The sequence below is a fragment of the Gigantopelta aegis genome, unplaced genomic scaffold (genome assembly GCF_016097555.1).
Source record: "Gigantopelta aegis isolate Gae_Host unplaced genomic scaffold, Gae_host_genome ctg1976_pilon_pilon:::debris, whole genome shotgun sequence".
Taxonomy (NCBI): domain Eukaryota; kingdom Metazoa; phylum Mollusca; class Gastropoda; order Neomphalida; family Peltospiridae; genus Gigantopelta; species Gigantopelta aegis.
The window spans coordinates 7,120-29,996 of record NW_024532818.1 but is presented as its reverse complement, the minus strand read 5'-3'; the positions used below and the strand labels follow the sequence as shown (position 1 = coordinate 29,996).

General features: G+C 32.4%; 1 pseudogene; it reads right to left on the bottom strand.

Annotated features, from left to right (window-relative positions):
- Nucleotides 1-10,325: 10,325 nt before the first annotated feature.
- On the bottom strand, nt 10,326-21,886 carry LOC121391245 (annotated as a pseudogene).
- Nucleotides 21,887-22,877: the final 991 nt, after the last annotated feature.

Genomic DNA, 22,877 nt, shown 5'->3' with positions numbered 1-22,877 from the left:
ATTCTTAGCTAATGAGCTGTAGTTAGTTGCCATGGGTATCAAAAAGCGTGTTCACTATTCCTTACATCATCATACTCTTAGGAAAACAAGATTTCTTTGTAAACAATTCATTTTCTCATTGGAAGGATTTTTCTTATTACTCTTTACCAATTTTATAATTTCATCAAGGAGTTGAGGATGATATAGAAAGATATAGTGGGTTTATAAAAATGATTTTAGTAGCTTTTTTATTTATTAGTGTCATTAACCACCTGTAGTAAATTGTCATCCTTGTTTAGTCTAGAACATTGTTTTTTATACAACACATGAAATCTTAAAATTTAAGATTTCATGTGCTAGAGTGACTCCACACAATGATAACAAGCTAGGGAGAACAGAGTCATCAAAACTTTGTCTTTTAAATAAACTGACTGATCCTTGCATGAAGTAACTGTGAACTGAGTCTCTGTAAACAGTTTATAAGCAAACTATAAAAAGGTGGTCACCAAACGCTCTCTCTTTTATAAACTATAATATAGAATAAACTAACATTGTACATTGAACTGATGTGGTAAGATTTAATGTGTTTAGACAAGTGATAACCTGTCACTGATAGTGTTAGTATTAATGTAGGTCCTCAGGTTTCATGTACAAGTATCACTTGGAATGTGTGCATATTAATATCCATTTAGTCACATGACCATCCATCCATTCATCTATCCATAGTATAATATATATGTCCATACATCCATTCATCTATCCATACAGTCACATGACCATCCATCCATTCATCTATCCATATTATAATATATATGTCCACACATCCATTCATCTATCCATACAGTCACATGACCATCCATCCATTCATCTATCCATAGTATAATATATATGTCCATCCATCCATTCATCTATCCATACAGTCACATGACCATACATCCATATAACCATCCTCGTATCCATCAATGCTATTTATTTATCTGTCCATTATATTATTATATACATCGAATATTTACAAATTAAAATTATTATGTTGTACATGCATTTTATACATACTACAAACATTTGATATGTACTATCAAGCATATTATGTTTATTAATATAATTATATCCCTTCCTTCACTCTGGGAAATGTAGTATGTAGTACACTAACAATAATTAGCTGAACTATGACAAGTAGTACGATATAATTTGTTATATTCCAACTATACCATACGAGTTAACTCAATTATATTGATGAATGGATATATAGATAAACTTAACAAATGATAAATGGACAGATTATTGGCAGTTAAGTAGTCCAATGGACATATACTTGAACGTATGGATGAATATTTGTGGAATTATTCATATTAACTTGTTTAATCCATCATCACAATGCATTTTTTTAGAAATATGACACTAATTCAATTTGTACATAGTGATTTGTTGACCTTTTTTACTTCCTTTATTGATTGTTGCCATGGTAATGTTGTTGCTTAGCAAAAGAACTTTATGACCCTTAGTTATAGTACACTCTGAAACCACCTATGTTAACTTGATATCTTATTATTTTTATTATGCATACTTTCTTTTATAGTATGACTTTATTAGAGAGAGACAGAGATAGACAAAGAGGGACATTACTATGGTGTAACGTAGCCTCTATAGTAGTACAGACCACCATGTAGCTAGCCAGCTGTATGAAGCACTACTTTGATCACATAATGTATTATATAACTTGTCAGAAAAACGACCACTGCTGAATGTAATGAAGCTATTTTAGCCTAAGAGAGAGAGAGAGAGACAGACAGACAGACAGACAGAGAAAGAGAGAGACAGAGACACACACACACACAGAGATAGTTTCACTATGACTCTATTATTCTCTTACTCATCAAATGTTAGTCTATCGTCACTCAGTTAGTTCTTTATCAACATACCTCATCACATTGGCACTACATTTCCAGTCATACTGTCTAAACTAACACGATATAATACCATTGAATACTATCTGACGATAGTACTCCCTACACTCTTGACAAGTTATGAATATGGTTGTACTATACCATTACAACTCTGTCAACCATCTGCCTATACTCTAAGTATTTATGGAGTAGATGTACATGCCTTATATGGAGTAGATGTACATGCCTTATATGGAGTAGATGTACATGCAATACTCACATGTTCCTATGGAATGTGGACGGACAGACGGAAGAATATATTAAGTGATAAACTTATATGAATAAACAAGTATCAAACAAATTAACAAAGAATTTTACATATTAATATAATATATAAACACTATAAATTATGTCACACATTTTAGAGTTATCGATAAGCGGCAAATTCCTTCTTTCTTGCCAATTCTGTTACTAAGATTTAACCCTTGAATCATTATAATTACAGGTCCACTTACTTCTTAATTTTTTTAATAATATAACAATATACCAGCCACAATTATATCAGACAATATTCTGGTGCCTGTGGTAAATAGCCATGCTTCCAAGGTGACCTACAACTATTCTTTAAGGTTGCCTAATCCAACCCCTAACCCAGATGTTATGTAGTATTGATTTAGCAGGTGTATTAATGTATAGCTGTATTCTTTGATGATGTCATTATATTTGTATATGTACATTTACTATTATGATTAGATATGAGGTTAAGAATTTAATTATTGTGATCACCAGAAATCAACTGTGGTGTATCCATTCATTCTCCTATCTGTCCATCCATCCATTCATCTGTTAACTATATCTCAGAGTATTATACTCTAGTAAATATATTATAATATCACTACACATATTTGTACTACACATACAATCCAACGCATTATCTATCAGTCACACGATTACGCTAGAAACCATATTGGTTTAAATAACTTACGACCAAATAAGGTTATTGGTCATTCTTGGATGGCACTGGTCCATGTTTCATCCTGTTTTATAGAGATATACATATTCTGGGAAAAAACAGCAGAGATTAAGGCCTTGATTTGAAACCATTTAATGTTATTTTTACAAGTGATATTGCTGTTTTGTTATTTCAAAACAATATTTAAAGATGTAGATATCGTTATGTCGTTTGTTAATGATGGATTATTGGATTATCATAAATTATCTACACTTTTATTGCAATGAATTACTTGAATTATTTTCTTTCCTCTGTTTTTATTATAACTACTTGTTTTAATGGTTGCTTTTATAAGTTACCTATTTCTTACATCAACAATACTTCAATGTATCCCCTGTCCTGGGTTTGTTCAAGAAATAACTTATATACACACACTTCATGTTCTTATTTTAATCTACTAATACTCAATATATAAAAATAACAAGGAATATTTATTATGTTTACATAGCCTTTTTAACAAGAAATAACTGAACCTCTTGAGAGCACCCCCTCTTTATATGTGCTTCTCATTAGTTACTCTTAGACTGCCTTGCCTCTGCTGCCCTCAAGACTCTCCCCTTCCATCCACTCCTGAATAATGACAGTCTTAGGCCAGCACAGACCTGCCCTTTCCCAGTATTCCTATACTCAGTGGGGCTTTTTAATGCTTTACTATTGTAAGTACTTTGGGTGACATACAATGGCCTCAGGCTGAATATTCAGGTATTACAAAGATGATCTGTTTTTATATGATAACTAATAGTGAGTTTTTTTATAACTACTTACTGACTTAATAATTTGGTAGAGTACTATGCTATCACACTTAACATAGTCCTATCTATAATGTAATATTTAGAGTCAGTAAACTGATTTTTTTTGCTGTAAAAAGTAACAATAAAATCAAATGTATTTTTATATTATGTGAACATAAATTAATTATTCCTTTAATTAACCACTAACTCAGTTATTGTCATAGGGTCTGTCAAAGTGTCTCCTTATATTATTATGTGGCCTCTGTAACCACATCGCCTAACTATTTGATATCCTTGCCATTGACTACTCGTCTCTTAATTCATCCATCCATCTATCATCTCATTCATTTATCAAACTATAATCAATCAATTATTAACAATCGAAAATTTGTAGACCTTTTAAATGGCCACAAGTACAAATGTTCTGGAATTTCTTGTCACAATATTAGAGTAAGGAAAGTATGGTATTATACAAACTTGCTTTGTAAGGAAAAGAGTGGTCTGTCATAGTGGTATTCTTGGAATATGTCATAGCTGGTCTGTAATAGGTCACTATGATAACAATATAATGGTTTAGTATTTGATCTCTAACTTTTTAGTAAAAACTTATTATTAGATTGTTTTTTTTTATAATTTGATTGTTAACTTAATTATGAGTCTCTCTCTCTCTCTCTCTCTCTCTATCTGTCTCTCTCTCTGTTTCTCTGTTTCTCTCTCTCTCTGTCTCTCTCTGTCTCTCTGTCTCTCTCTCTCTCTCTCTGTCTCTCTCTCTCTCTGTGTCTCTATTTGTCTCTCTCTCTGTCTCTCTCTCTCTCTCTCTTTATCAAGGGTTGGTATATATACATTAACACAACCTCATGGTTTAAACTTCATTACTAAATGCAGTGGAAAAGGTTTTCATACTCATCCAAAGGAGCCTCCACTCTACGAGGTAACCTCATTGTCTTCTATGATAACTGTGAATAACTTAATATGTAGTACTCAAGTCATTCTTGTTTACCATTGAGATATCTCTCTGTGTGTTATAGCTAGAGGCTGAAATTTGATACTTGAAAGTCAATTTCCTTTCCTTCTTACAAAAGATTATGTAACTGTAACCATAGCAACCATGTATACAAGTGTTACATTAAAATTATTAATAACATTTTATGGCTGCAGAATGGATACATGTTCCGTCTAGAAATGGATGAATGAGGCATAAAACTTTATCCATAATGGATGTACTTTTAGGGTCAGACCATTATCTGTCAAGCATGCACGTTCCCAGGTTGTCATAGCGACAAGCAGGTTGTAGTTGTTAACTCCCCCTCATGTACTTGTGTTGTTGAGTGTATATAGTATCATATAATTTAGTATGTGATTGTGTGAAGTGTAATTCTATTTAACATAATTATTGTTATAACAGGAATGATGTAGTCTATTGGATAACTGGATATATGGATGAGTAGATAGATGGAGAGATGGATGGTTATAGGATGGATTGACCCAATAGGTAAAGAAATGACAAACAAATTTATAGAGAGGATGACATACAGTTGGTTTTTAATTATTGCTGTGTAATTAGTACATAAAAATATGAATGTCATTTCTAGTAAGAGTTCTTAGTGATTTGGGTGATGCTTTTAAGGATCTGTTAAGACAAGAGGGGAGAGAGCCTGCCTTTACTGTGGCAGACAGTTAAAGTGTCCAATTAAAATTGATTTAATTTGTTCAGGGACCTACCCACTCTGAGTCTTCTAGACACAAACAATTAAGTACATATTAACCAGTATGTAATGGTTCCAGTAAGATACCATTCAATGTATGGCCAAAACACATTATGCAAAGAGCTATATTTAGCACCTGGTGAAGGTGTCTTACCATCAATACAGCACCGCCACTTGTTGGCGTCATGCTCAATTGATATACTGACCCCAATGAAGCCTGCTATAGATCTGTTTATCCAAATCCATCCCTGCTATCTATCTCTTATCTACCACTAGCGGTCAATATTTCCTGCCCTATTTTGTGGAGTCCATCCCATGCCTTGTCATCATTCCCCCTCGTGAATATCGCAGACATAAAGTTTGGGCACAGCTGTTGAGTATTTAAAGTAGAAAATGTATTATTTAGTGTATTATATATCTAATAGACTAGATATAATATGATAAACATATTCATAGTTGGTAGTGATCTTCTTATCTAGAAAGTCAAAAGTACACATACTGGGTATATTACATGTGCATGTACATGTAATATATGTGTACATTACATGTAATGCATGTGTACATTACATGTAATGTATGTGTACATTACATGTAATGTATGTGTGCATTACATGTAATGTACATTTAATGCATGTGTGGCATTACATGTAATGTACATTTAATGCATGTGTACATTACATGTAACGTATGTATGCATTACATTTAATGTACATGTACATATAATTTTTATATTACTCTAAGGATGATCTATTTCCTCAAATGTTTTAGATGTCTGACATTAATGAATTGAAAACTATCTATCTGTATTTATTTAATTCAGCTTATTAAAATTCTCTCTCTCTTACACACACACACAACACATAACACACTCACACGCACACACACACACACACACACACACACCCACACACACACACACACACAGGCCTGTAAACATATACAGTATGACAATCTACCAGTGTAAAGATTGTGGACCTAAGATAACTTCTTGTCACTACAAACACTCCTTTGAATCACACCTCATCAAAAAAAACCTCTTGCCTTACAAAAGCTGATGTATATATAATGCTGTGTTTATACCAACAACTAGTATTAAGAAGATGTAGTTTTTTGTAACATGTTTTTGTAAGCAAGTGTATAAGTATTATAGAAATTTGTTATAATTATTACTTTACTAATACTGATATTAATAATGAAAACAAACGTATTATTTAATTGTTTTATTAATTGTTCTGTGTTGTGTCAAAAATCTTTGAAAGAGAGTGAGTTATATTGAAATTATTATTAATAAAATTATGCTATTAGAAAGTTATTATAATGATTGTTCTACTTATAAAAAGTAATTATAAACAATTAATAACTATTATAATACACGCTTTTAATAAGTCATTAAAAGAGACTAATTTGATAATCACTACATTAAGAATGAAACTATCCAGTAATAAAATTAATATTAGCGTTGAACTATAAATTATAATTTTTAAATACCACGTGTCTATAATTAAATTTAATTAATACAATCCTCGTTTATTAAATCATCACTAAAAGAGGCCGTAGAAACATCTTCATAATATTAATATTGTTATATTGTATATACTGAAGAAAGCACTCCTACGTATAAATATCATCCCGGAAGACAAGGTCAACAGTCTCTGAAATTGCTATAATTGCAGTTCGTATCAAATACTGCGTTCAGTTTGGACAAGCAAAGTTTTCCAATCTTGTAACTTTGCAGAAGTGGACTTTATCAAGTTGATATTCTATTGCGTTTGATCTGCAGCGATCTCTCTTTTCCCTCTCTCTCGCTAGCCAATACTACCCAATTGTTACTGTTCTAGTTGTGTAACTATTGCTTTTGCGCAAGAGTATTTTGTGAACGAGGTAAGAAAATATTAATGTTTGTTGTTGTTTAATTCTATGCATTGAAATTATTATGTTTAAATTCGAATTGATAAGTTAGTATCCTTCGAAATTAGTGATGTGTGTTAGTATTTTTAAGTTGTTTTTTATTTTATTACTAAGTAGTTTGTTATTTTATTGTTGGATTTATTACAATGGGAGTACTTTTATAGATGTTATTTTATTTATACAATTAAATAAACACACAATTAATTTGTTTGTTTTGCATAATTAGATTTCGGATTTGAACGTCTTCTCTGTTTTACTGCATGCAAAATCGTTCGCGATCCTATTTTCAACAGTTTTTATCAACCGATATCTTTAGCTAACAATTACAATATCGCTGACTATCCAGAGACGACAGCTGCATACTAAATTCACTACAATACACCTCTTTGTCTGCACAATAAAGGCTTCTTGCATTAAGCGCTAATAGCATGAAATCGTATATTGCAGCCATAGAGAGATTGGTAGTAGGCCAATTAGACATCTGCACAACGAGAGTTAGTCTTTTATGGACCAATTATTCCTATTGGCTATAATTGGTGCCAACTTTGTACTAATAGCGTTAAATTAATTGCAAATTAATTAATCTCTTCCTCTCTATCTCCATCTCTCTCTCTCTCTCTCTCTCTCCCTCCTCCCTCCCTCCCCTCCCTCCCCCCTCTCTCTCTCTCCTCTCTCTCTCTATCTCTCTCTCTCTCTCTCTCTCTCTCTCTCTCAGCTCTCTCTCTCATACAGAATTACAATGAAATCAGAATAACAACAACGATAAAATAAAATGGACACCACACCAGCTCACCCCATTATCGGCAACAACATCCCTCCCACTACTCTCCTCCCCTAGACTAGAAAAGGAATAGAAGAATCTGAAACTAACGAACTTGCAGGAAAAGGATCAAAAGAGGCTGCGCAAGACTGACAGTCAAAAACGGTTCTCGAAGCAGAAAGAAACAGCCTCTGTTTCTGGAACAGAGTGTCGTGAAGATGATGTTAAGCCACCTTACTCGTTACATAGCATTAATTGCTATGGCAATATCACAGTCACCAATACAAAAAATGCTGACGCTAGGGGAGATATGTGATTTTTATTATCCAGCATTTGCTACTACCGCAAACGTTTGGCCGCCTGGCAAAATTCTATCAGACACAATCTTAGTCTTAATGATTGTTTTTTTCAAAGTACCAAGAGAATATGGATCCTCTGGTAAAGGTAACTTTTGGAAGCTTCATCCTTCTAGTGCAGAAATGTTTAAAAATGGAAGCTTTTTAAGAAGACGTTATCGCTTTCTTCATCAACTTCCTCAGAAACCTTATGCAGATGGCCTCACGTCACCAACTGCCATGTCTCCAGAGAATGGGTTCCCCCCACAAGGCATCAAATTAGAGATGGCTGTTGCAAGTCCAATACCCATTACGCCCACTGGGTTGACCCAAAGACCCTCTACATGCATATTCATGTTACCCAGACCAGAAATTTTTTGGCAAGCATGCCATCCAACACAGAAGAATTTTTTGCACGCAACAGAGGATTTACTTCGCCACCCGTGGAGAAATCCCGTACGAGTTCCCCCACCTTCCTCCCAATGCACATAGGGGGTTTCCCATGGCTACCCCCACCCCCACATTTAAAATCCTTTACGCCATTACCAACCAGGGGAATGTGTTACGCAACCATCTTGGGCTTACCCGCCACTCAGCAGTCAACCATCTCCTCTTTCCTGGTAATTGCCATGCCACCCTCCTTTCAGTGGAATCATCTCTACCCCACATACCGCAACATTACCATTTACAGCATCAACAAGCCTCTGCACAACCCAATGGACAACAAGCACCCTCGAGTCCAGTAGTCCCTACTCCTACTCGTACTCAGCCCACCCACAATGGAATGTAATGGTTTTTCCTGAAACATCCTCCTTTCATCTCCTCCCACGGCTGTAGATCCAGGCAAGTGTAATTTCACGATATCTAATTTACTAAAAAAATTAACTCTTATTTTTGACAAAAAGGCCTCAAAATTTATAGTGTGTTGTAAAAAAATGTGACCATTGTGTCAAAATTGTATTATGTCGATGTATTATTTTCTTTAGTCACAATAGTGATATTTATTTTTTAATAATTATGTATATTTTTGGTCTGCCTACCCAGTAAATTTATTATTTTCACAAAATTGCATTTATCCAACATTTAATCTCCATAATACATAATAATAATCATGTTACAACAATCATGTGACTTTTTATCCTCTTTAAATTTTGTGCATGTCCCTGTAATTTTTTTTGGTTTATGTTCAATTTTGAGGATGTAAACAGGTACAATTTGTCTGTGGTACTGCCCATTATTATTATTATTATTATTATATCTTTATTGATCACTTTTCATAATATAACATGTATTTTGTTTATTTTTCTGCTTACTTTTGTTTGGATTATTAATTCACTTTTTTTGTATTATAAAAACATTGTTGTCACTTTATAGTAATAATAATTAGGAATTATTTATTCTTAATTTGTCGTGTAGTTTTGTAGTTGTGAAAATAATTTTTTATAAGAGAAGACAGAGGCAATAACATTTAATCTACTCGTGCTATGGTTTTAAGAAAACAATTCACTAGCATGAGGGTAGTCTGGTGACGTCAACCTTTTTGTCTAGGTGAGCAGTGACAGGGACTGTTTTATCATAGGGAAGATAGAATAGGTCACTCCAGGTTAACTAGTCCTTAGTATCTTATTATTGTTGTTATCTCGTAAACATAAAATATGTATTTAGTATAGAAAGTGTTACGTCTTGTATTGTATTACTTTACATGGAAAGATACTTGGCACTTGCACCATTGTGTCTGTTCTGTTATGACGCCGATACATAGAACACCACGCAAGATTGATCAAATATTTTTTCTTTAAAATTATATTTTCAGTTTGTAGTGAATAACTTGAGCAAGCAAATAAATTTTTGGAATATTTTTGCGCACTTAATTTCTGCTTGATTTGTCTTGCTATAGTACATTTAGGACATGACTCCAGGTTATTTTGATATTATCAATATAATAATTATAATTGTACTATATAATAATAATAATAATAATAATAATAGATTTCTACACTACATGTAGTAATCAGTAAGTAAGCTAAAAGAACGAAAATTTCACTAAACAAAAAAACAAAGTCACCAATTAAGCAGGTCAAAAAAATAATCATAACATTAGTAATAGAAAACAATACTGTACAACAAGTTATATATAATATATTTTATATTATTATTGACAAACAATAGTGTCATTTAATTATTTTATTTTGGCGGGCACAAGGTCTTTATTCAAAGTTGTCACAAGATTTCTATCTCCATGTACATCATTTGCTCTACCACTACCAGGCCCAAACTTTAGTAGTTGAATTCAACCAAGGCTAAAGAAAGTGACAGTAATGGATGGATAGATGATGGGTAGATGGATGGATGAATAATGGACGATAGGTAGATTGATAGATGAGTGAGTCAGCAGTAATGGTACAAGATTTGACAGATGGATAGATGACTCAGCAGTAATGGCAAAAGATTTATAGTAAATGTTGAAAGTCATTTAATTTATAGGACACTTGATTACAAACCAATCTCTAGTACAAATCTCTTAAACTAAGTAATATATTAGGCCTAGATTTATTATAATATATATATATATATATATATTATATATATATATGATATATATATATATATATATATATATATATATATATATCTATATATATATATATTATAATAAAACTCAAGAATGTAGATAATTTTAGATTGTACATGTGTCCCAAAACTGGAGAAGATCACTATAAAAAGGTGTCTACTATTATAGTGCTGCACAACATGACCAGCTGTCATATTCAATTTTGTGTAGATACTATATGTAAACCGCCATAGTAAAAATCAAATAATTTTAGAGTAAGATCAGAACGTAAATGAGTTATATAGCTCTTATGTAATATAACTTTCAGTACTCAACTAGTATCTGTTTTCTTAGTATCAGTTTCTTAGTTGGTCTGCTGATATCACATGTTGAAACCCACCTGTTAATTATGCCAATTAGATAGATCACAGCCCTATTTGACTAGACTATTACTAACTCTTTGATGATCTTCATTAGAAGCCTCAACTATTTCGTGTTACTAGTAGCTAGACTTATTACTTGGCAGCTGGTGCTAGATCGTAAGGCTCTATCTCTTATGCAATAATTCCAGTTGAACTCAATAACATAACATGCTTGTTCATATTTTTGACTGATAACCATAACAAATTTATAATCAGTGGTCATGATTCAAAATGTGGTGTTAAAATATGATTATTCTATGTCCTGTTTTTAAAATTCTCTCTGAGTGTTGCTCCTAGCAACATCACGATTAAAAATTGTCTACATCACAATGAAGCTGTTACCACATTCTCAAAGTACAACCATACATTTTAATGTGACAATTACTATAGTTGCAGAACTAATCCTCTCCGCTAATATGAGGGAGGATGTGGGATGGACAGATTAATGGACAGATATATGGATGAATGGATACACAAATGGACAGATATATGGATGAATGGATACACAAATGGACAGACAGAGAGACAAAGATCAGATGGATTATATTAACAGATAGATGAATAGATGATCTTACTGCCGGAAAAGCAGCCTTTTCTCGAGAGTAAGGATGTTTCCAGACTGACCCAGTCACACATACATAGTATGAGGTGCATTCTGGGATAAAGAAAGAGAGAAAAAGAGAAAGAGAGAGAGGGGGGGGAAGAACCAAAAAACAGGATGAAAAACAGGATATATCAACTATCATCCACTACAAACAACAGTCAATGAAACTGTGTATATTATTGTATATTATAGTATACTATTGTATATTATTGTATATTATAGTATACTATTGTATATTATTGTATATTATATATACTATTGTACATTATTGTATATTATAGTATACTATTGTATATTATTGTATATTATAGTATACTATTGTATATTATTGTATATTATAGTATACTATTGTACGTTATTGTATATTATATAGTATACTATTGTATATTATTGTATATTATAGTATACTATTGTACATATTGTATATTATAGTATACTATTGTATATTATTGTATATTATAGTATACTATTGTATATTATTGTATATTATAGTATACTATTGTATATTATTGTATATTATAGTATACTATTATATTATTGTATATATTGTATATTATAGTATACTATTGTATATTATTGTATATTATTATTAACCCTTACAATAGTTTATATAACATGTTGTTGACTTACTACTAAAAACATGTACAATATACAAACTTCCTAGTGTGGTGCGTCATTATAGTAAATTAATGTCATCAATTCAAGAGAAACTGGACACTTATGTCATCAATTAGAACTATACAAGATTACTATACAAACAATTGCTTGTAGTAATTGAATAGAGTATTGTTATTATAAATAGTATTGTTATGAGATGGGCTGATTTTTGCTTCCTACAACATTGGTATAAAATATAATTAAGTACAAGGGAAAAAATGAATTAAATGTATACTAGTATGTAGGTTACTATAATGATGTTCACTAGTCTATTACTTACTAATGGTAGCTAGCCTAGGTCACTGTGGTAAGTAGTGATGTTTTACTAGTCTATAACTTACTAATGGTAGCTATCCTAGGTCACTGTGGTAAGTACTGATGTTTACTAGTCTATAACTTACTAATGGTAGCTATCCTAGGTCACTGTGGTAAGTACTGATGTTTACTAGTCTAGAACTTACTAATGGTAGCTATCCTAGGTCACTGTGGTAAGTATTGATGTCCACAATATAGGCTTATAGCCCTAGTTACCAACAACAATATATCATTAAGCCCTTACTTTTAATACATTATTATGTCTGTCATACTTCCCACTCTCAATCTCCTCAATTTCCTTTCTGATAGCTGTAGAGACAAAGAAGAAGGAAGAAAGTAAATAAACTGTCTTATCTTGAAGGTCAACTCCAAAGGAAGTAGATTGTAGGGCTGATGATCAATATTAACACTTCAATCTTATTTTATACTTATGAATTCTGAAGGGCATGCTACTGCAGGCCCAAATTTATATCATATGTTTTAATGAGCATATAATGGAGTTATTCAAAATCAAAAACTTTTTAAGAGAACCCTTCTATTTAAGCCGTAGCTATGCAATCATAATTGTTGCTATGGAAACATGTGGAATTTGGTATTTACTGACTTTTTGACTACCAAGTTTCATAAATTTGTGTAGCAATTAATGAAATGGAAAGATTTGCTCAAACGTTTTGATTTGAAATAACCCTTTGTCCAGCTAGATTAGTATACAATAGTTACATGTAACTAGTTACAATGTCCGGCTCTTACAACACTAAATTTCCATTTATGGTATAGTATATCTCAACATTTAGGAAATGAGGTATAAAGTACAAGTACATTAGTTTACGCTAAGTCAATGTGACTCCACTTTAATGTGGTGTTATAGCATGGGGGAGAATGGGAAATACCACTATTATCCTTTGACCATTTAGAGGTTGTATAATACACTAAAGTATTAGTATGGGACTAGAACAAGTGTTCTCATATATGTTACATGTATGTTACCATGTACATGTATATAATTGAAGGAAGAGATAATAAATGAACTCTTTCAAGTTGTCATACAGGGAAAAAACTACTTGTAACATTACTAAATATAGCAGCCACATAGACTGGATCTGATGAAATTACATGGAGAGAGAGAGAGAGAGAGAGAAGACAGACAGACAGACAGACAGACAGACAGACAGACAGACAGACAGACAGAGACAGAGAGAGACAGAGAGAGACAGACAGACAGACAGACAGAGACAGAGAGATCTTACATATAAAGGCATCACAATAGCGATCAAGTTCAGCTTTGCTTTCACTCTCCGTGGGTTCAACCATAAGTGTGTTAGTCACAGGCCAGGACACAGTAGGTGCATGAAAACCTGACAACGAAAGGTAAAAGTATTTCAACATATAATATGTGGGTTATTATCATACCATAATCTTGGAGTCTTTTAGCGATGTCGTTGCTTTCAATTCCTGCAGTGTTTTTAAAACTTCTTGTATCGAGAATAACTCGTGAGCATTAAAACCTAATTAATAATAATTATTATTATTGAAAGTTTATGAATATTTAATAAGTCTTTACCATGAGGTCCTTTGAACAGTATTTTTTGTAATGATCTTTAAGTCGTGCAGCCATATAGTTAGCATTGAGTATTGCAACCTACATATGAATAGATGGATAGATAGATAGACAAGAGATGTACTTAGGAGTAGAGAACTTACCCTCAGAAGCTTTTTTCAGGCCTTCACTTCCCATCATCAAGATATATGCCCAAGAAATTGGTAGATAGAGGCAGAGCCCCAGGCTGCACAGACACAGTTCCCAAATGCCTGCTCTGGGTTGATACCCATGACAGGATGAGAGGGGCAAGTATGGAGCAAGATGAGATTTACTGTCATATAAAGTATAGTTGATGACAGACATTTTATAAAAATTAAAAGATGTATTCCCATATTTAAACCACAGACTCATTAATTCATTCCTATACTTTCTCATATTTAACCCAACAACCCATTCCTATACATGTTGAGGACTCATTCCTATACATGTTGAGACCCATTCCTATACATGCTAAGACTCATTCCTATAGTTATAATCATAGCTTCCTAACAAACAGACACTCATTCTCATACTTACACTCCAATAGGTCCCATTCGGGACCACCTCCTCCGTGAGGAATACAAAATGTCTTGTGAAGATTGAGATGAGATACATCACCTCCATAATCACCAGGACGACAAAGGCCTACTTGTGCATTGAGGTTAGCACCATCAACGTAAACCTAGCCAGGTCAGAGGTATGAAAGAGTATCATTAAAACAGTGATAAATTATCTCCTCTAGTACCTACACTAATCCATTCCATCACACAACATCTCTTATTACTAGGCAAAATACATCTGAAATAGCTAGTGCCTGGAGTCATAATATACATGTAGATTACATGTACCAATTTCAAGGTTCACTAAGCTGACATGTATAGTATATGTAAGTACATGATTGCAGATGTTACCTCTCTATAAGTCATATTACCATTATTGAATATTGACAGATGCAAATTAATTAATTCCCACAATTCCAGGGGCATCCTTATAATACTTTAGCATATGTACTATCAAAAAACCTTATTAAATGCTAAAAGATTGTACATGTACATGAGATGTTTAGGTATCTCTGCTAGTGGGTCTTCATCTTATAGAGTGGTTCCTGTGATAATGATCATAATTATGAATCATTATCACACAAGAACACACTAGAGCATGATGTCATTCTTCTCAGAAAATTTTTAAATAGGAGGAAAAGCTTAACACATCAAACAAGCAGATTATGACATCATTGAAGTGAAAATGCGAAGGGAAAGTCTAGGATAGTTGTGGAGGTACAATCAGAGAACTGAAAGTGGTGGTCTAACTGGACAACCCCCATTAACTTCAATAATTCAATTAGTAGTCTAGTACTCTAGTGTGTAGAGAATTTCACTAACAAATGCCTGAATTGTGATCTCTCTCTCTCTCTCTCTCTCTCTCTGTGTAGAGAGGTACATTATGAAACATTAAAACAGGACTATCTAAAAATAAAGGTAGAGACTATGTCTTTCAAAGACAACAACATTTTCTGCCTTAAAGATCTGAAAGTCTGGGATAATTGTGGAGGGAAAGTCTGGGGATAATTGTGGAGGTACAATTGAAAGTGGTGGTCTAACTGGCAAAAAGACAGATGAGTAAATCCTTTAATTAATAATTTAATTAAATATTAAATAATTAAATTCTAGTGACCTGCAGTGTGTAGAATGTATAGTAAAAATATTTTCACTGTCAAATATCATGGGACCTCAAATCTCTCCATACAGAGAAGTATTAACACAGAACTAACTAAAACAGTAGTGTTCCCTTATAAATAAATGCATTGTGTCTATATAGTACTGGCTATATTTTGACATTACTGGCTATATTTTTGATATTACTAGCTGTATTTTTGATATTACTGGCTATATTTTTGATATTACTGGCTTATATATTTTGATATTACTAGCTGTATTTTTGATATTACTGGCTATATTTTTGATATTACTGGCTATATTTTTGATATTACTGGCTATATTTTTGAATTACTGGCTATATTTTTGATATTACTAGCTGTATTTTTGATATTACTGGCTATATTTTTGATATTACTGGCTATATTTTGATCTTGTTGGCTATATTTTTGATGGATCTTGTCTCTCTATTTGTATATCACTCTCTTACCTGTCCACCATAATAATGGACCATATCACACACTTCTCTAATAGTGTCCCTCAAAGACAACCACTAGTGGATGGATAAGTGACCATAATGGTAGCTAGATGTTTACCAGCTTCTTCGAGGTGATCTAAAAAATAAAAAAGCAACTGTCAAAATATCAATAGTTTAAAGTTGTTACTATGACAATGTATTGTCAAGGTAGCGTTACTATGACGATGTACCTTCTCTTTTAAGGCTTCTTTAGAGACTTCAACCTCTTTATTAGTAGGTACTTCGACTACTTTAAGACCAACCATCATGCACTGGCTGGATTTGTACCATGATCTGATGCAGGAACCAAACAAATCTAGAAATAAAAAAATTATAACAATATTTTTTAATACTACAAAAATATCAGGGTTTGAAAAAGTTATTATCTCAATTAAATTATTAATTTGAACAGTTCCCAGTATGTTCTTACACAACATTACTTACAACTATAATACAGAGTAGTTTAGTCCATCTGTTAATACAAGATTAAGCTTTTTAGACCACTACAAACTACACCTGCATAACAGTATTTACAAATTTGTTCTACATTGAGACTGCGATGTGTGTTAGCTGCTAGTGTAAATCCCTTCAACTTACATTCCTCTGGTTTTTCGCCTTTATCTCTCAAATAAGCCAATATAGACACAGTCCAGCATATTCTCCTTGAGCGCCGCTATTTGTTGAAAAGAGAAGCGATCGTAAACCAGTTATGTCACAAAGGTGAGCTTCAAGTTCTGATAACATCTCTTGGTAACCTAGCAACTGTGAGCTAGGTACATAAAGGATGTAGAGAATTGAACTCAGGCAGCAAAGAGACAGGTAGTAATGTACTGTGTGGATTGAGTTTCATAGTACAAGAACCCTAGAAAATAAAATCAGTATTTACAAGAACCCAGATTTATAAGAAAATAAAAATAGTAGCAAAAATTTTAAAAAATGAAGCAATGAATGATATTAATGATTGTTTTTAGAAAATATAGTAAAATTTTATTAGTTAAATTAAATTTTTATCATGTGCTGTGCATGTGCGTGCATGGCAGTCTGCACATGTTGTGGTTAGGAGCTTAAACTACCATATGGTATCCTAGAGTGTGTGCCAAAGAAAGATAAAGATTCTCAAGTCTCTTCCAATAGCGAAGTAATTCAGTCTTTTTTTTTTCAGAATGATAACTGGGAGAGAGAGAGATGAGAGAGAGAATAGGAATTATATTGTTACTCAAAACTTTAGAAACACATACCTATTCCCAATACAGGATGTTGTGGAGAAACTGAGCCAGTCCTTTTAAATTGACAACCAGTTAACAGCCACCTTCAGTTGTCTCTCCTATAGACAGAGACTCTAATGTTAAAGGATAAAATGAAAAAATAATAATCTGTCGTTTGTTGTCTGTACACTAAACGTACCAGGTTTCCGGAGGACATACCAAACACCCACAGAAGGTCACGAAGGTATTCATGGTGACAGTCTCATCCAAGGATATCCCAAACTATAGTAAAAATGTTTTAAATTCAATTAACAATACTTTCAATTTTTACTTACTGATCCATTTCAAAATGTCTAATATTAATTCTCTTCTCTTCTGCTCTTTTCAGAAACTCCAATATATCCTGTTTACAGCTGTTACTTTGATGTATCAAAAATAGTCCCTCCCTCAACACACAGTGGGACATGCTGCTTAAACCTAATGAAAAATCTGATATGAAAACAGTCCGACATGTACATATAAGTACATTACATATAAATACATGTACATATAAATACATGTACATGAATAAGTACATATGTACAAATAATATCAGTACATGCTACATATAACAAGTACATGTACATAAAGACAAGTACAGATAAGTACATGTACATATAAGTACATGTACATATAAGTACAATGGTAATATAAGTACAGTGGAGTCATATAAGACATGTACATGTACATATAAATACATGTACATATAAATACATGTACATACAAATACATGTACATATAATGTACTACAATTACATGTACATACAAATACATGTACATGTACAAAATACATGTAATGTACAAGTTACATATTAAAATTAATAAAAAATTAGTATATGATGGATCATTAATACTAATAAATTAATAAAATGTGCCATCTTTACCTTCAGCTAACAATAATGTAGCTTTATGAACTCTTTCTGCAATATCAATGAGTCCTTGTGGTCCATGATAAACTGTATACATCGCTGACATATTAGCTAGTATGCTTGTGCCGTACAAATATTGCTAGTAGCTTTGTCTCGTCGGATGTGGTTGTTCTCTTGTCTGAGCGAACCGGGGGGGGGGGTCTATAGGTAGGTACTCCATTGCTGTCCCTGTTAGTAGAGGAACATTAAAGTTATAACTGTTTTAAATGTCTCCTTTCTGATGATAATATTCTCTTCTAGCAGTACAGTAACCAGTAACAGAAGTCAGTGGAGTCTACTACTATAATAAGTGAATGTATTACATTTTAAATGATAAGAGATTTATAAGTCATTGATAGTTATCAGTATATTACATGTTCATATTACTCCCACCAAACAATAAATAAAACACTGAATCTTACTACTAAAAAACTTACATGAAACATCGAGGTCTTTTATCACATCAATAAATTGTACTTATATGATAATAAATTGTATTCTACTACTTACCATGTTCGACCAACTATTCTTCCTGGTACCAGTTTCTTCAAGTTGTCTGTCACTGCAAAAAAGCGGCATGTGGTCCTCCCACATCCCTGAAATGCATGTGATAGATATGATAGTCCGTGGGTTAGGAGTTCTAACTTACCCCTGGGTACTCAAAACGCTGGCCATTTCCAAAAGGCTATACTAGCACCAAGTTCTCCGGGACTTTTTAACAGAGTTAAGCCAATAAATCAGTAGCCATGCAACACAGAATCTAAATACAATAAAACAAAATGGATGAATAACAGCTGATTGATAGAAGAATAGAAGCACAATAAGACTGAGGCAGACAGTTGGAGGACAGACTGAGGCAGAAAGAACAGAACACAACAACAAACAGCAGAGACAGACAGACATTTACATTTTCTTCTTTTGCTCTTGCAATAAGTCACTATATATCCTCAATACGACCATCATAATATTTGGGTATTGTATGAGAGCTCCACCTATATCTTTGTCAAATTGGAAACTCTTATAGTCACCAATGATCATTCAAATATCTAAGAAGTCACTCTTTGTTTTGGAAACAGCAAGAAAATGTGAGTGAGTATTTTGATCACAAAAAACTTGTTTCTATAATGAGATGAAGATCACAATTCAAGTAAATCTTCTGATGACTGAACTAACTTTTTTCTCTAGCATTTCTCTGACATAATGTCATTGCTTAATCAGCTGCTGCAGTAGCCTCATCTAATAGTGAAGCATTAGCAACATCTAATCCAGTCAGATCTGATAACCATTGTCCTGGTAATTCCTCAGTGACTCTCAACCGTCCTTGAGCCAATTATGCTTGATAGGGAGTGTTACTGGGTGATCCTATATGATTAATAGATTGTGTATCCTAACTATCTCTCTTCCCTCTCTCTCTCTCTTCTTCTCTCTCACATCCAGGGTTTTCCAAGATATTTCTTTTGATAACAGGAGGTACAATACAATCATAATACCCTTGACCCAGGTTATGATCTGTTTAATTTGGTTCTTACTAGCTAGATCTTGTATCTCTTAGCTAATTCAAACTCAGCTGAAAAACAAAAGATGAATGAACAAGATAGATGGATGGATGAATGAGTTTAATGGATATGAATGAGTTAATAGATGAATGAATTAATGGATGAATGAGTTAATAGATGAATAGTTAATGGATGAATGAGTTAATAGATGAATGAGTCAATGATGAATGAGTCAATGGATAGATGAGAGATACATTGCTCAGATAGATGGATGGATAGAGGTTCAACTAGACTTACAAAGAGGTTCAAAAATGTTTAGTTAGTTCTTTTAATCTAATATCTTCTGGAATGGTCTTTGAAATAAGTTCATCCATTGACTATAAGAGTAAATATATCAGTATGGTCAATATTTTGAAATGAAATACCATTGTAAATTAATGTACAATTATAAATACTTTAGTTCATATAAGGATTTAATGTTTTAATGTCATTCAACAAGGAACCACTTCATGGTCTAAAGAAACTAATTATAACAATGTTTATGGCTTTGTATGTAGGCAGTTCTAATCAAATGTAAAAAACATTTTCTTTGTAGTATAAATAATTATTCTGGTTAATATATGTAGTTTATAAAACAATTAAATTGTTAGGAGGTTTGGAGGTTAGTGTAAATGTTAAGGTATTAATCTCCTGACAGTTAACAAGGTCAATCATTTTCCTGGTATGCAATAAACAATTTTAATTAAAAATGTGTGTAATATTTATTTTATATGATATGAATCTAAATATAATATGATATTCATGACAAAAAAATGCTTAGAGTCTAAATATAATATGATATTCATGACAAAAAATGCTTAGCTCATTAAAGCCCATCTTACAGGAACAAGTGGTGTTACTACAAAGTAGTCCATTGGTGAGTTTTAAATGTAGAACATTTTTATAATATGGAAAGTTATGTAACAATTATCACTATTATAATTATGATGTTAATGAGTTATCTAACCAGAGACGAGTATTGTTAGTTTTAAACATAATTATGGGATATTTTGTAGAATATCATGTGACATTCATAATGATCATTTTAGTACACAACACTCTTAATACATTATAGTTCCTTGTTAAACCAATGTTGTTTGGTAGCAATGACCATAACAACAGAAATGCAATGACCATAAACAACAGAAAGCAATGACCATAACAACAGAAATAAATATGTCATTTTCACTTGTACTTACAAATTACTGATCACAGGATACAACATATTATAATAATAATCCAATTATATAATTAAAATTGTTTTTAAAATACTAAATCAATGTTTTCTAACTCAATATTAACAATTGATAAAGTGGAGAAACAATGTTTAGCTTAAAACCAAAGATGCTGAAAACCTAGCCACACCTTTCTAATTAATTAAATGTTTACTTACTTGCACGCCACAAGTCTGCAACATAGCCATTGTATCATTCTCTGAAGGACTATGTGTCTTTTTGCAAAAGAGTTCAAGTGGAGGTAAAAACTTCTTTGAGACGTATACGGTACCTAAAGTAAGCGATCGAGATGTTCGATGTAGCTGGACTAATGGTAGTCGAATATTCGAGGAAAGTCTCCACCACGCCATGATGACGTGTATGATCTGTTTATCGCAGGAGCTGAGTTGTAAATTTAGGTAGAGGAAGAGTTAAGCTTTAACACTTCTTGCATAATATCACGTAACAAATAGCAAACGCCTTCGACACACACACATAACAATCGTCCTATGATTAACAATAGGGTCTCTCTCTTTATATTCCTATTTGCAACGCACAATATGTCTGTCACCAAGTCCCCTTACGATGAGAAAGAGTTACAGGTACGTACGTATGTATGTGAGTTGACAGCTACAACGCGTTCTAAACAAGATGTGGTAGAAGTAGACTATATTTTGTATTTTCTAAAGTGGGCGTGTCTTTCTTTCCCCTTAGGGTAATTACTTTGGTGAATGGATTGAAGACTTTGTTAATATCAGAGAATAAACTAGCACACATCCTGAATGTAAGCCAAATATTTTAAGCAAAATAGTTTTTTTGTAAATACTTATTGCAAGATATTTAATTTACTCTTGTAGTGTCCACCAATTACATGATTCCTTTTTTTATTAATATTATGTAAATTCAGACCTTCTGTTTATGACAACAAATTATTAACTCATTAATATTCTTTATATAAAATATTATTATTAATTCTAATATATAATATAGTTTATTATTGTTTGTTATCAATTTTAATTGATCATTTAACAAAATGGACATCGACCCTCATTATGAGTCAAATCATAAAATTTAAATGATTTTCATTATATAATTTTGTTATCTACATTTGCTCTACTGATTTTTGATGACACATATAACTAATTACTTATCTTTATCAATGACCCACATCACTATATTATAGTATTGATATTTCATTTAATTATACAACAAAAAAATTAATGATTAATATATTTCATATAATATAATTATGTATAAATTCATTTTTTAATGATTTATAGTTATAATACATTTATCATTGATGCTTGAATCATGATTCCATGCTGGTCAATATATTCTTTGACTTCAATATTTAAATCACAT